This window comes from Xenia sp. Carnegie-2017, unplaced genomic scaffold (assembly GCF_021976095.1).
Source record: "Xenia sp. Carnegie-2017 unplaced genomic scaffold, XeniaSp_v1 HiC_scaffold_2, whole genome shotgun sequence".
In the NCBI taxonomy this organism is placed as follows: Eukaryota; Metazoa; Cnidaria; class Anthozoa; order Malacalcyonacea; family Xeniidae; genus Xenia; species Xenia sp. Carnegie-2017.
The window spans coordinates 3,689,664-3,702,918 of record NW_025813482.1 but is presented as its reverse complement, the minus strand read 5'-3'; the positions used below and the strand labels follow the sequence as shown (position 1 = coordinate 3,702,918).

At 34.2% G+C, this 13,255-nt stretch overlaps 2 long non-coding RNA genes across 2 annotated transcripts; one reads left to right on the top strand and one right to left on the bottom strand.

Annotated features, from left to right (window-relative positions):
* The first annotated feature begins 2,047 nt into the window (after positions 1–2,047).
* On the top strand, positions 2,048–3,912 carry LOC124440733. The gene is made up of 2 exons (XR_006946731.1): positions 2,048–2,376; positions 2,870–3,912. It is a non-coding gene; the product is annotated as an uncharacterized LOC124440733 (long non-coding RNA).
* A 4,338-nt stretch (positions 3,913–8,250) lies between these two features.
* LOC124440671 lies at positions 8,251–9,163 on the bottom strand. Its single transcript, XR_006946716.1, has 2 exons — positions 9,050–9,163; positions 8,251–8,552 (listed from the first exon to the last, which is right to left on the bottom strand). It is a non-coding gene; the product is annotated as an uncharacterized LOC124440671 (long non-coding RNA).
* Positions 9,164–13,255: the final 4,092 nt, after the last annotated feature.

Genomic DNA, 13,255 nt, shown 5'->3' with positions numbered 1-13,255 from the left:
TCCTCTGCACAGGGACAGAATTGGATTTGTCAATGCTGTGGTGTAACAAAAAATTTGAAGTTCTGTTGAAGTGTCAACCGTTTTTTGAACGTAACCAGTATTTACTTGCTCATTTATTGCTGAATATAGCTCTTCGAAAGAATAACTCGAGGTTGGATGAAGTACATGAACTGATTTGTTTTCACTTAAATCAATATTCAGTTGCTCCTGGTATTCAAGGTCAGTTAAATCTTTCACAAACTGTTCCTTCTATATGGTCTTTGACAAAGCTTCTTAATAAAATTAATTGCTTTGTTGCTGCTGGGTTTGAGTTTGTCTGTTCAGAGAAGCAATGGATCCCAGGCATTTCTAGATGAATGCCCCACATTCCATGATGTCATTTTCACTTAATTCACAAGTCACCATTTTTCACATTTTCACTAAACTCTACATTCACGCTTTCCATTTTTAAATCATTTAAGAGTATGTCACAATGAATTGATTCCTCAAATTGCCATTTAAAAGCATAAAGTCAATCCAAACATGTAGGGAGTGTCAGGGGTAAAAATCATACCATCAGATAAATATGGAAGATTAGACAAGGTCTCAAGACAATTCAAGATTTCTCTTGGAGTAGATAAATAATGTCTTTTATGGCACAATGAACACTCATCACTTCACTTTTCAGAGAAAGTATGTGTGATGTTTCTCCAAAATTTTGTGCATCAAACATGACAATATCAATATCATCACTCAAAGGAAGTTGGATAAGATTATCTTGTCTGACAGAGAAAGGCCATTTCCATAAAACTTCGTCTGATTTGGCCAGAATATCAAATGCCAAAAAGACATTTTCCTTTAGAGGCAAGCTTTTCTTTGAGTAAATATCAGAGATCTTTTCCCAAGGGAGCAAAGTACCATCTAAGACTGTGTTGAGAGGCAATTGACTATTTACTATTGAGCATGGATAAATTTCATTCTTTCTTGTAATCATATAACAGCCACAGGCTATTTTCAACATGAGACAACGAACTCCATTAGTCTTAGGTGTAACATAATATTGGCCAAGTTTGGTCACCCAAGCTAAATCTCTACTGTTGTTAACGAAGGAAACTGGCTGTGTAAACTGAAATTGATGAACCTGGAGTACATTATTCAGATTGTAAAAGATATCTTTTACTTTTGACGAATGAATCAATGCTGCATGTAGGTTATTTGGACAATCTGGTTTCGGGGACAATGTGTTCAGTTGATTATACAAAAACCAGGACCTCTGAATGATATAGTCATTTACACTCAGAAGACGCTGAGATCTTTTGTAATAATTTAAAATATCATTAGCTTTAACATACCAGCTACGCAGATAAATTTGGGCAGGGCCACGAAAATCATCGCGGTCATCGTTTCGAGTGGCCCAATTTTTTTCTATAGTTTCATATGAAACGTCGAACAAAATTGCATATCTTACCTCCAAATCATTTTTCATTGCTTCAAAATCAATAAATTCGGCGTCTTCCAAATCTTTCGCACTGTCCAGAATTAATACCTGATAATTTAAGGTCTTAAACTTCATGAAAGTTTGCCTGATCAAATCTTTACAAGCATCCTTTACAACTGAAAAATTAGTTTCATCCTGCCAAACACTTACCATATTTTGGTTACGAAGTTCTTTGCTGATTGAAAAATACATAACATTACATCTTGCAAGATCCTCATGTTTCGTAACGAATGTAAACAAAGGTTCTGTAAATCTCTTGTTTTGTTCGCTACCATAAAATGTTTTCCCACTGCCACTAGCACCCAAAAGCACAACAATGAACTTTTTATTGGAAGGAAAATCCATGTTCTTAATTAATGATAGTCAGGCCTGCGCTATACGGACGAATTAATTCACACCATTGAGTTCTATAATAACTCAATGATTCACACGAATTTAATTGTATTAACTTCGACAATAATGCGACAAAAACTCAAGTCAAAGTTATATGTCAAATTTTTTTGTCGAATTTAATTCATAAAACTCCGTGCTCGCCCCCAGACTCCTATCAACAGCTCATGATTTGGAAAAACAAGATGGTTCCTCCATCAGTTAAACAAATTACTCCTTTGCTTACAATTTACAAACGTCGGTTGAGACAGCGACAAAGAAGATTTTTTAAGTGGTACGTTCTACTATTATTGCTTCACCGTTCTACTTTATTGCTAAAGGTATATGAGAATTATAGCTGCTCTGTCACTACTGAATGTGACGGCAAGTGTTAAAACAATAACCACTCTGAACTCTGAAGCCAAGGATTTGAAGTTGTCGTCGCTTACCGAGAAACATTGGATGGTAGAGTAACATTTGGGAAAATTACTCGGATAAGCAATTCAAAGGTGCTTTTAGAGTTTCGAAAGGTACTTTTAACTTTATTCTCGAAAAGATTCGGCATAAACTTCAGAAAAAAGTTGTTATAGAAGAGCCAGTTTCACCGGAATGTCGTTTAGCCATCTGCCTATATCGTTTAGGTAGAGGTGACTACTTTTACACCATAGCGGAAATGTCAGGACTTTGTGTTAGTACAGTACGAAAAATAATTATAGAAGTGTGTGATGCTATTGTTTGTGAGCTTTGGGAACAAGTCTCAAATCATTTTCCCAAAACAGAAAAATTTCAAGGAAAAATTTTAGATATGGAGAAATTGTGGCAAATCCCTTGCTAATGGAGTGCTGTAGATGGGTGCCATATTCCAATAAGTTGCCCAACAGGAGGTCAACAATCACAAAAAGAATATCACAACTTCAAAATTTCTATTCGATTGTTTTAATTGCACTAGTTGATGCTAAGAGCAGATTTGTATGGGCAAGTGCAGGGTTTCCAGGTAATGCTCATGATTCTGTTATTTTACAGTCAACATCATTTTGGAAGAAGATGGAAAACCAAGAAATTGTTCCAAACATTGCTAAGAAAGTTAGCAATTGCAATGTATTTCCTTTAATTGTTGGAGACTCTGCATTTCCATTTTCAACCTACCTAATGAAGCCTTATTCAAGAGGTGTCTTGATGGAAAAGCAATGCAATTTCAATTATCAACTCAGTAGAGCTCGAATGGTCTCTGAGTGTGCCTTTGGACAGTTAAAAAGTCGATGGCGGATTTTGTACAGGAAATGTGAATGTAGCAAAGATTCTGTGAAAGTATTTATATTAGCATGTGTAGTTTTGCACAATATTTGTATTGAAAGAGGGGAAGTTCTTTCTTCTCAGCTTGACATTTCAGTGGATCCTGCTACTTATCAGCAAAGAGATAGAGCAGTAGTTAGAGATTTTCTTAAAATGAGGGCTTGTGAAAAGACTAGGGACACATGCAACAAAGCTGAACAGATTCGTTCATCAATTTCTGAATATTTATGGAAAGAAAAAACCTCTGGTACAAGCAGCACGTAAACATAGCAATTTATTACCATTGCTCAGTGGCAAAACCAGGTTGTGCTATATAAATTATAGATCATTAGTAATATTTATTTGTGTAGAAGTCATTTACATGGAGGGAGCCAGATGATATTTTTTTAGCATGACCAAACTGGCTAGCCAGTTTATGCCAATGCGCAAGGCATTAAATTGGAATGTTTACTTTGTTTTCATTGAAATTCTATGCACTATGGACTTTATTAGAGATAACTGAATGTTTAGGTGAGGGTCATAACAGAAGTATTCTATGTTTAGGATTTTTTAGTGAATTATTACACTTGAAGAACTTGTAAGATACGCTTCATGCAGCCATAGTAAAATGTAATGTTCTGTTCATTCTCATATTTCTCTTAAACATAAAAGAATATCTTCTTACAAAAACAGTAACAAAACAGTCATATTTAAAAAAACAAAAGAATGTTTCTCAATTTGTGTTCAAATAAAGTATTTGTAAAGAAATTAAAATACAAAAACAGTGTCATAAATGGTGATATGTACGAGGGCTATTAAACATGTTCCATGTCATGTCCCCATTGCTAGATGTTTGTTGTTGTGCACTTGCATTTGATTGATGATCAAATGAATTCCAAGCCCCGATTGGTATTTGTAAAGTGTCCAACTGTACAGTCATAAGCAGACAGTGGGATTTGAAGATAAGTTTGAGATGAGCCTGGATGTAAATTTTGTTGAACAATAATTGCCATTTGTTCCATAAATTTTTTGTCTTGCTCTCTGAATTGCTGCATTTCCTCTCTAATGATAATTATTATGTTCTTAGTGGGATCATTTTCCACAGCAGTTTTTAAAACTTTACCTGACTCTAATATTGCATCAGTCAATAACTCAGAGTTTCTTTTTTTCTTATATGTGGTTTTTTTTGCCACAGAAAAGTTTGACCCACTTGATGGTCCACTGTCAACATCAACTCCAAAATCATGTTCTAAGTTATTTTATTTTCTATTTCTATAACAGCATCAGGTTCAATCGCTTGCTCAGGCTGGCAAGAGTCACAAGACTTTATCAGAGGGTATAACAAAGTAAACCACTTACTGTAACCCTTTTCATCCTGGATCCGTTTAATGCCGGTGACGATTCGTATTGTAAGGCACATCTTCTTACAAATGGCAACACACCACTTGAATTTTATTCTGATTGTTTGACATCAAATGGAAAGATGAAAGCTGGATCTTTTTCTGAATATCTTTTTTGCAGAACTTCCAAAACACGTTGGCAAACCTCAGTGTTTTTTTTCTTTTCAATATTAGTAAAATTAAATTTTTCTTGAAGTTTTCGTCAATGACGATTACATCAACAAGGTCATCAACATGACGATCTTTCCAAGCTGCCTTTCTTCCACGTCTCTTTGTTTTAACCTTTTGCCTGGTTTTGCAAGAACTGTCAGAACTATCAGAGCTGCTTTCTATCTCATCGTGATTTTACTAGCATTTTCCTGGCCTGAATTAATTTGTTTCTTTTTCAATCTACTTATGGTTCAGCTCACTTGATCAATATGTTTTGGCTTATTTACCCGCTTGTCGATCGCACTTTTATTACAATAACCCACGCTCACTTGAGCCAACCATCCGAATGTATCTTCATCTAATTCTGCCACGTAGCATACATTACAAATGGGAAGGTTACAAGTTATACAACGATATTTTGTTGGCTCATCACAAACAAAACAATCTGCATCCGCCATATTGTTTCATAACTATTTCTGCTGAATTGCCGCCATGAAATAAAACGCTGTGTATGATTGGTTGAAATATTTTTATATAATTAATGAATTTAATTCAATGCGACTTCAGTTCATCGTCCATTTGTGTCGCATAATGCGTCAATCTCCGACGAATCTAATTCACTTTGTCGAATTTAATTTATGAGATGTGAGTTTCCAAGTTATACGTCGCAGTATCGTCGAATAAAATTGCGATATTTGAATTCGTGTGAATTAAATTCGTCCGTATAGCGCAGGCCTCAAAAACAGTAAAATACATCAAAAATTTATTGTCTAACAACTGCATATCAGTAATAATACTTAACCCCGGCCTCAGAAAGTGAAAATGAAGACTATCCGGGAACTTGCTGATGACATTCTTGGAAATATAGTTCAAACTTAGAAGTACGATAGAAGTCGATATCAGTTTACCGCCCCGTAAATGAGCCAATAATCGCCGCCTGTCTATCAAACAAAAGTCTCGTGTCAAATAAAGATTATGTGAGACGCCTCTCTCTAATAAACATCCCGTCTCTAATTGACGGCTTTCCCACAATACTATTGCAATGAGATTATTACATCCATATTTACGTTGCACATTGTTATAAACTGAAAGTAAAAAAATAATTTATCATACACATTTATTGCGCTCCTTTCTGCTAAAACTGGCTGAAATCTTACTTCCGTTTGCCCAATAGGGAGTACGGTATGACAACGAGTCTTCAACTTTGGAGGTATGTCAGATTAGTCTGCATGGACATGGACATAGTCTAGTACGGTCTTGTTTAATTTACATTTATTTAAATGAGGTTCATAGGCATAAAGCAATAACTCGTATCAACCAAATAAAAATGAGGTTGAATATCAACAATTGTAAACAGTCAGTCCTATACACAATAAAAAAACATGAAAACCTTTTTTTACTAAAAGTATCCTTCATTGTATTTCAAACGTAACAAACATTACAAATTTTTTAAACTAGAAAGGAGTCATTCTCAAATTAAAAGCTGACATATTTCTGAACATTTTAATGATAATCTTTCTCGATTTGAGTATGGTTAGTGAGTTTCTATGGTTTTTACGGCATATCAAATTCATAAATCTTTCAAATAAATATGCACCAATAAGTACGACAGAGGTTTCATGACTTACTCAGCATTCCATCCCTTTTTCCAACTTTAACAGACTTTGACAAAATCAGAGTGCCAGTCGGGCAGTCATTAACAAGGGCGGATCAAGTTTCCGCCCCCCCCCCTCCCTGCCGGTCCAAAACCTCGCTTCCCCGTCCCCCAACTGACATATTTTATCCACAAAAACTATAAAAAAGTAATAATTTCCTAGGTTATATTAAACAAAATATATGCAATTAAACTTGTAATATTTACGAAGACTGTTTAACTAAAGCGTTTTACATTAAGGTTGTTTTTCAACAATGATTTTCTTACAATGACGAGACCAACGTTTCTTACGATGTATTTTACTGGCATAAAATTTGATCCCATCCATAGTTTGTAGTAAAACGCCACGTTCACGTTTAATGAAAGCACTCAAAATTTTGTTTATATAATGCAGTCTTATTTTAAAAAATCCGATCTTTCGTGTTGTGGTTTTTGTATTGCTCTTGCCACACAAAAGCAACATTTCTTTTAAAAATATTTCCTCTACACGGGGCCCTTAAAACCGCAGGGCCCATTACAATCGGCCATAACGCCCTCCCCTTAATCCTGCCCTGACTAACGTCACAAAACTGTCAGTAAACTCAGACATGTATAGTAATTTTACAGTTTATTGCAGTACACAGTAAGCAACTTCAAAGAGTAGGTCATTTAGTTATTTACAATGATCAATTAAGACATTATTTTAGAAACACAGGTAACATTTGGAGATCACTTTCACTTTTATGACTTTCTTTTTTATTTTTCTCTGGGTGCTAACTTGAATAAATAACGATGTTTTATGGATACACAGAAAATGTAAAATTCAAGAAAAATTCCCTTGAGAAGAGATCTTCATATCAATTTTTTCACTTCTATTCACCATAGCAACAGCTATTAGAGCAACGCATCATTGACCATCTTAACGGCAGATTAAATTTGTTATTTTGTAACCAAGCAGACAATAGATGATAGGATTAGATATAAAATGTGTGGTGCTCAGTGGCAGTGTGATGTACACCAAACGTAATCCATCTTAAATCGCACAACGAATAGGAATATCATAGATTCACGCACATAGCTTTCTTTACATGGGAACAATGGTTGAATAATATAATTTTGTTTCGTAAATCAATGGTCTTCTATTACTGTTGTTAAAACAACTAATATATAGCTCATAAATGCGCCTTATACTATGACAGTTCAAAAAGTATGATTTTATTTATGATTCATTGTCATTTGTTAATTGATTCAACTGTGGAAAACTTTGGTAATTGCTCTTGTGTAGCTTCTTTTATGTGGTGTGAGATTAATATCGAAATCACTTGAACTCTTTGTTTGCCTGCAAAGCTGAACACTGACTCTTTCTAATAATCACTAATATTCTGTATTGTAATTATTTCAATTTCTCTACTTTCAAAAACAATTGATGTCACTCGTATTCATACACCGACTTTGCTAAGGCAGAATATGAGGAAATGATAAGAATTTCACCACATTATGCCAGATAAAACTTTTGGCCATATTTTATAAGACACCCCATATACGTTCACACAGAAATGATGGACGATACAGAGCTAGGTAATTACAGTTCGTCTCAATACTATGCATAAAATAACAATATCGTTGTGTGTAAACGTACCATTAAACGTAATAACATTGATTTTTATAGTTCTCTGACTACTGTGGTTTGTGTTTCAACTTGGTTTTGTTCAGTCTCTTGATTTTGGAAGTTGAGACCTTTGAAAACTAATTAATGTAAACTCAATGACAGTTGCGCTAGAATAAAAAATGGCCACTATCAAGAACTACATTCGATGTTTTTAAGACGTCTGTTTCTAAGAAAAAATTCGTGTGACAGTGTTTACTAAACTGTTGTCTCAGTTTAACGTGCTGTGTGGCCATAGTAAAACATTGATCAATTTAACAGACAGTCTTGAAACAGAGCGAAATGACAAGTCGACAAATCTGATCTACTTTATAAGAGCATAAAAATTACAATATGCTTGTCATCAAACACTAAAAATATACTCGAACAGTAATTATATATAGTATTTATATCAAAATAAACGTGTCTGATGTTTGTTTTAAAATATCGAATAAGACCAAACTATAAAATCATCTTGATTCAACCTTTGCCACCATAAGTTGGGTTTTGGAACGTTGTTGTGGCAGTTTTGTATATAGGATTTTCACTTGTATTGTAGCGGGCATTTTGTTGTTCACGTTCAAACTTGGCAAATTCGCGACGATCCTGATAGAAAATAAAACCACTTACACGATCAAAACCAAATTTGTTTCACTTTCAAATGTACTGCAGTGGGTTGCATATCATGCACAAATACGTACATAGAACAAAACGTACTAAAACATACACATGTTGATTATTTTATACACAGTAAATATACGATACACACATATGCACAAAAGCTTATAGGTTGTTGTGTATAATTCTACATGGTATCTAAAATCTTATAAGTCTTCGTTTGTTTAAACATTCACAGTAAAAATTACAACACATACAAATTCATACATACAAATGAGCCTGTGACTGAGGATGTCGTGTGCACACACACAATGACAGAAGAGATACATTTTTCATGGATAAGTATGTAATTATTTAAATAAAAGTCAGCGTACTTCGTATCGAGTCAGTTTTCCTGTTACCCCTTGAATAGGCTCGGTGGTCTATTATATACACACATACAAAGCTTCCTCAAGAATACACAACTAAATGCTATAAATGCATACCTGTATGGTTGCAAGTAACTTCCAAATGAGAAGTAAAGCGGCACCAATAGCAACAATACCCAAAATAACTCCAATGATTATTAGTAAATATCCTTCTTCTCGAGGACAACCTAAAATAACGAGAATAAAAAATTATTTCAAGTAGTTTAAACGTATCAGCATATTGTCAATACGAGAATGGAATATTTTGTCGCCATGCAATAACTCAATTTAAATTAGGCATAACACAATATTCACAAGCACATGAACATAAAAATCATGTTCTCGACTTGATCATCATTATAGTTCATAAAGCAAGTTTGTCTATTTATCATCAAGGTAAAACTGTCTGATGATAAACTTTCTCCTGAAATGTTCTTGTCTTGCTTAAAGGACATTGAACAGACGCAACATAGTTGACGCTAAAATCCTTATTTCACAAAAAACTAAATACGAATATGAACTACAGATACTATAATAAATGCTAGTTCTAAATTTCAGCATGTATGACTATATCTAGTTTTTGGTTATAAATAATAGACCGTTCTTTTGTTCAGGTTTCAGTTTTGCTTTCCATAAACTGCCTCACTGAACAGTTTTTCTGATAGCACACTACTGGCAAGATAGTAAACCATCTTCAAAATGCCGATTTAAAGCAAAAATATTTGAATAAGTTACAACTTTGGTATAACCTGTGCATCCATTTATTTATTAGTCTACCTACTGCAAAAAGAGGGGGCGTGCAACCTGTCTAGGATAACTGCTGCATGCTGGTTAAACGAAGTATAGTAAACATGATCATTGTTTAGCTGGACATAATTCATATAAAAACCGACAAAACAAATATTAACACACCAAGAATTTGGAAATCTTGATATTTTAGACATTTACTTATACCACAGCAATCATATTTATGAGTTTTGAAAATAAAAAACTACTTATGGCAGTCTGGTAAGTGAATCGCAGTTAGATCACGTTTACAGGTAAGCGCTCTCTAATGACTGATGAAAAAACATTGAATATTAAAAAAAAGCGTTTTGGATCTTTAAATAATAATAAATAATAACTGATCAATGACTTTTATTGTTCTTACGTTTTCACTTTCGGCAAAATCTCAACTTTCTCATTTCCTTCGTTCAAAATGTAAGAGAACGTACAATCATCATCTTCGTCAAGTTCAACACAAGTTGTTCCTCGCGATTCATCTGGAAATAATGGTAAACAAAGGTTAACTCAAAAGAAATCAACTGAAGAAAACAAACGAGTAGTGAAAATAATTATTTGTTGTAATGAAAAAATCTACGATAAGTAACTGTTCTCTGTCATCCCCATATAAAGATTAAAAGTCAAATTGAAAATACACAAAAGTATAGTTTCTTACATGCTTTGACATCGGGAACGTTATTTATTTTTGAAGTATTACATCTTTCTTCACACGTCCCCACCAAAGGACCAGTTTGATATATTTTACAGCGCACACAATCTTTGTAAAATGAACAGCCTTTAATACATCCCTATTTAAAAAATGACGAAACGCAATGAAGGAAGACCATTCCTTTTTTGATGGAGTGTACGCTTTGATGACAACCTACCTCACAGGTACCACAAAACTTTCCAGAATATTTCTGGTCACAAACACATTTCCCACACAGACATTTACCATGACCAGAACATGTGACCTGCAATAAATTCGTAATTAACGCGGAGTATTAAGAAGAACGGAGTATTCATGAGGAAACTGCTTGATTTTCTGCAGCTATTCACAAATAAAAAACACTTTACGTTCCCATTGGGACTCCCCAAATCTGGCTGCGATTGTTTATTAAATATACACTTACGTTATTTTGAACACAAGGCGATGTAATATTCCGACAACTACAAGATGAACCTTCCCAACCAGGTTTGCATTTACAACGACCACATTTACATTCTCCGCGTTCAACACCTGAATGGTTGACAATAAGGTTAAAGGTTTACCTTATTTTATGATAAAATACGAAAATAGTTAAAAAAAGACAATTTACAGCACAGTAAATGAAAGTCAACGTTCACAAGAATGTTTAATCCTATTATAGCCTATCCTACCCCATCTTACCCTACATATGTAAAATACTGAAATTCAGAGTTCCAAGAAAAGGAGAAAGTAAACATTGGTGTATTGCTCATCATGTTATTTTCAGTTGGCATAGCAGACAGAAGTAACCAATAAGTAGCTACCAACATGTACCAACATGTACCGACATGGATCAACATGTACCTATAGACATAGCCTCATTTTACCTCCACAACGCTCTCCATTATCTGCAATATCGCAAAATTCATCGTTACATTCACAAAATTTCCCATTTATACGAGCACCACTTTTCCCCTAAAACGATAATTTAAGTTTGACTCAATCATTTCATTAACATCAAACAACGAAACAAGTATATTTTTTTCACCTACGTAATTTTACCTTATTGCAAATACATTTGCCACAAGCACACTGGCCATTTCCACTGCAGATACTCGATGTATTCCTTACAGAAGATTCATAAATCAAAATGTATTTTCATGCATTTAAACTTCATTGTGAACGGATTAAAAGTTTGGGAAATTCAAAAGCAACTCCGTTGATACCCAAGAGTAAAACCACTGAACTCGAGATCTGATCTATCAAGTTTGAAATCAGATTCGTCGTGCCCGAGATCAGATCCGTCAAACCCGATGTCAATTCATGGAGCAAGAGATCAGATCGGTCGAGCCAGAGATCAAAGGTGTGGATTGCAAGCTAATAGAAGAGATTTAAGAAAATATGAAACTTACGTTTTTCTACACAAATCACTGTTTTCTTCTTTTTTAGAGTCAGCACAATCGCATTTATCTCCAAGGCTGCAATATATCATGGCATTGATAATAACTATTCAATTCAACACAGTTTTAATTTAGATAACAAAAAATTGCTGTATGAGTACTGCATGGCTTTCATAATGCAGTAGACAACGAATTTTAGATTAAAAAGTAGGTACATATAAAACGCTACTGTCCCTATAAAATGTGCCCATCATTAAGTACAAATAAATTTGCCTTTATAATAAAACATACTTACAATCCATCGTTACACTTGCAATCACCACAAGTAATACTTCCTTGTTTACTACATTCAGTAGCGTTGTGAACCTTCATGAAAAAATAACGTCGTACTTCATGGTTATTCCCAAAACATTTCGAATGTTGAACGATTTATGATTTCCTCAGTCTTATCAAAAAAAGAATATTGATTTATACATATCAACTTACTGTATTGTTTGAGCAATCGCAATCGCAAAGGTACTTCACAATGACAGGAATTTTGTCTCCAAGAGCAGTCGTTATACTAAATCTGAAATTTACACGGTCAAAATTTAGAAGCACATAGCAAAGCTTAGACAACATAATTTGATAATACCATCTCGACCCCAGGCCCTCTCCAAATAATAACATAAGAAGAAACTAGGTAATGCCCGCAGAAAAAATTAGAATATATTTTTATAATCAATTGAAATCAAAGTCTCGAGAGTCGTAAGACATGGTTCGATTGGGAGTTTTGATTTAAAAAATTCTTCTTCTTTTTTCTCACAAAATATCCCTACGATAGTGCACGTACAGAATTTCACACAACTTCGGCTTAACGAACAATTTTAGAATTTAAACCAACCTTAAACATGTTTCATACATTTTAATTAGTGGCTTATTACATGAGCCCGGATAGCCAGGATTCAGCCAAGCGTTAAATGATTTCGACAAATGGAAACGATTCAATAATTATCATTAGATAAATCTTTTTGAGCAATTTCAAAATATTCTGATTTAATAACTACGCAAAACTTTTAAAATTAAAACAACCAATTTGGCCTAATGTGAGAATTAGAACAGGAATGGCTTGTGGCGCTTACGTAACAAACAATTTTTACGCTTGAGATTTGCCTCCTTTCAATGACTCGAAATCATTTCACGCCTCACTGAATCTCGGTTAGCAGGGATCATGAAACAGCCTCTTAATCGATTCCTTTATGTAACATAAACTAAGCATCACGATTTTGTATGTACCTATGACTTATGTGAATTTTTATCAGAAATAAATACGACTCATATGTTTTCAAAATTATCCCATTTTTATGACCTTCAGCTGTATATAATGAATAAAATCTTTTACAAACCGTGAGTAACCAACACCACCAGGAGGACATTGCTCCAAGGTTATGGATA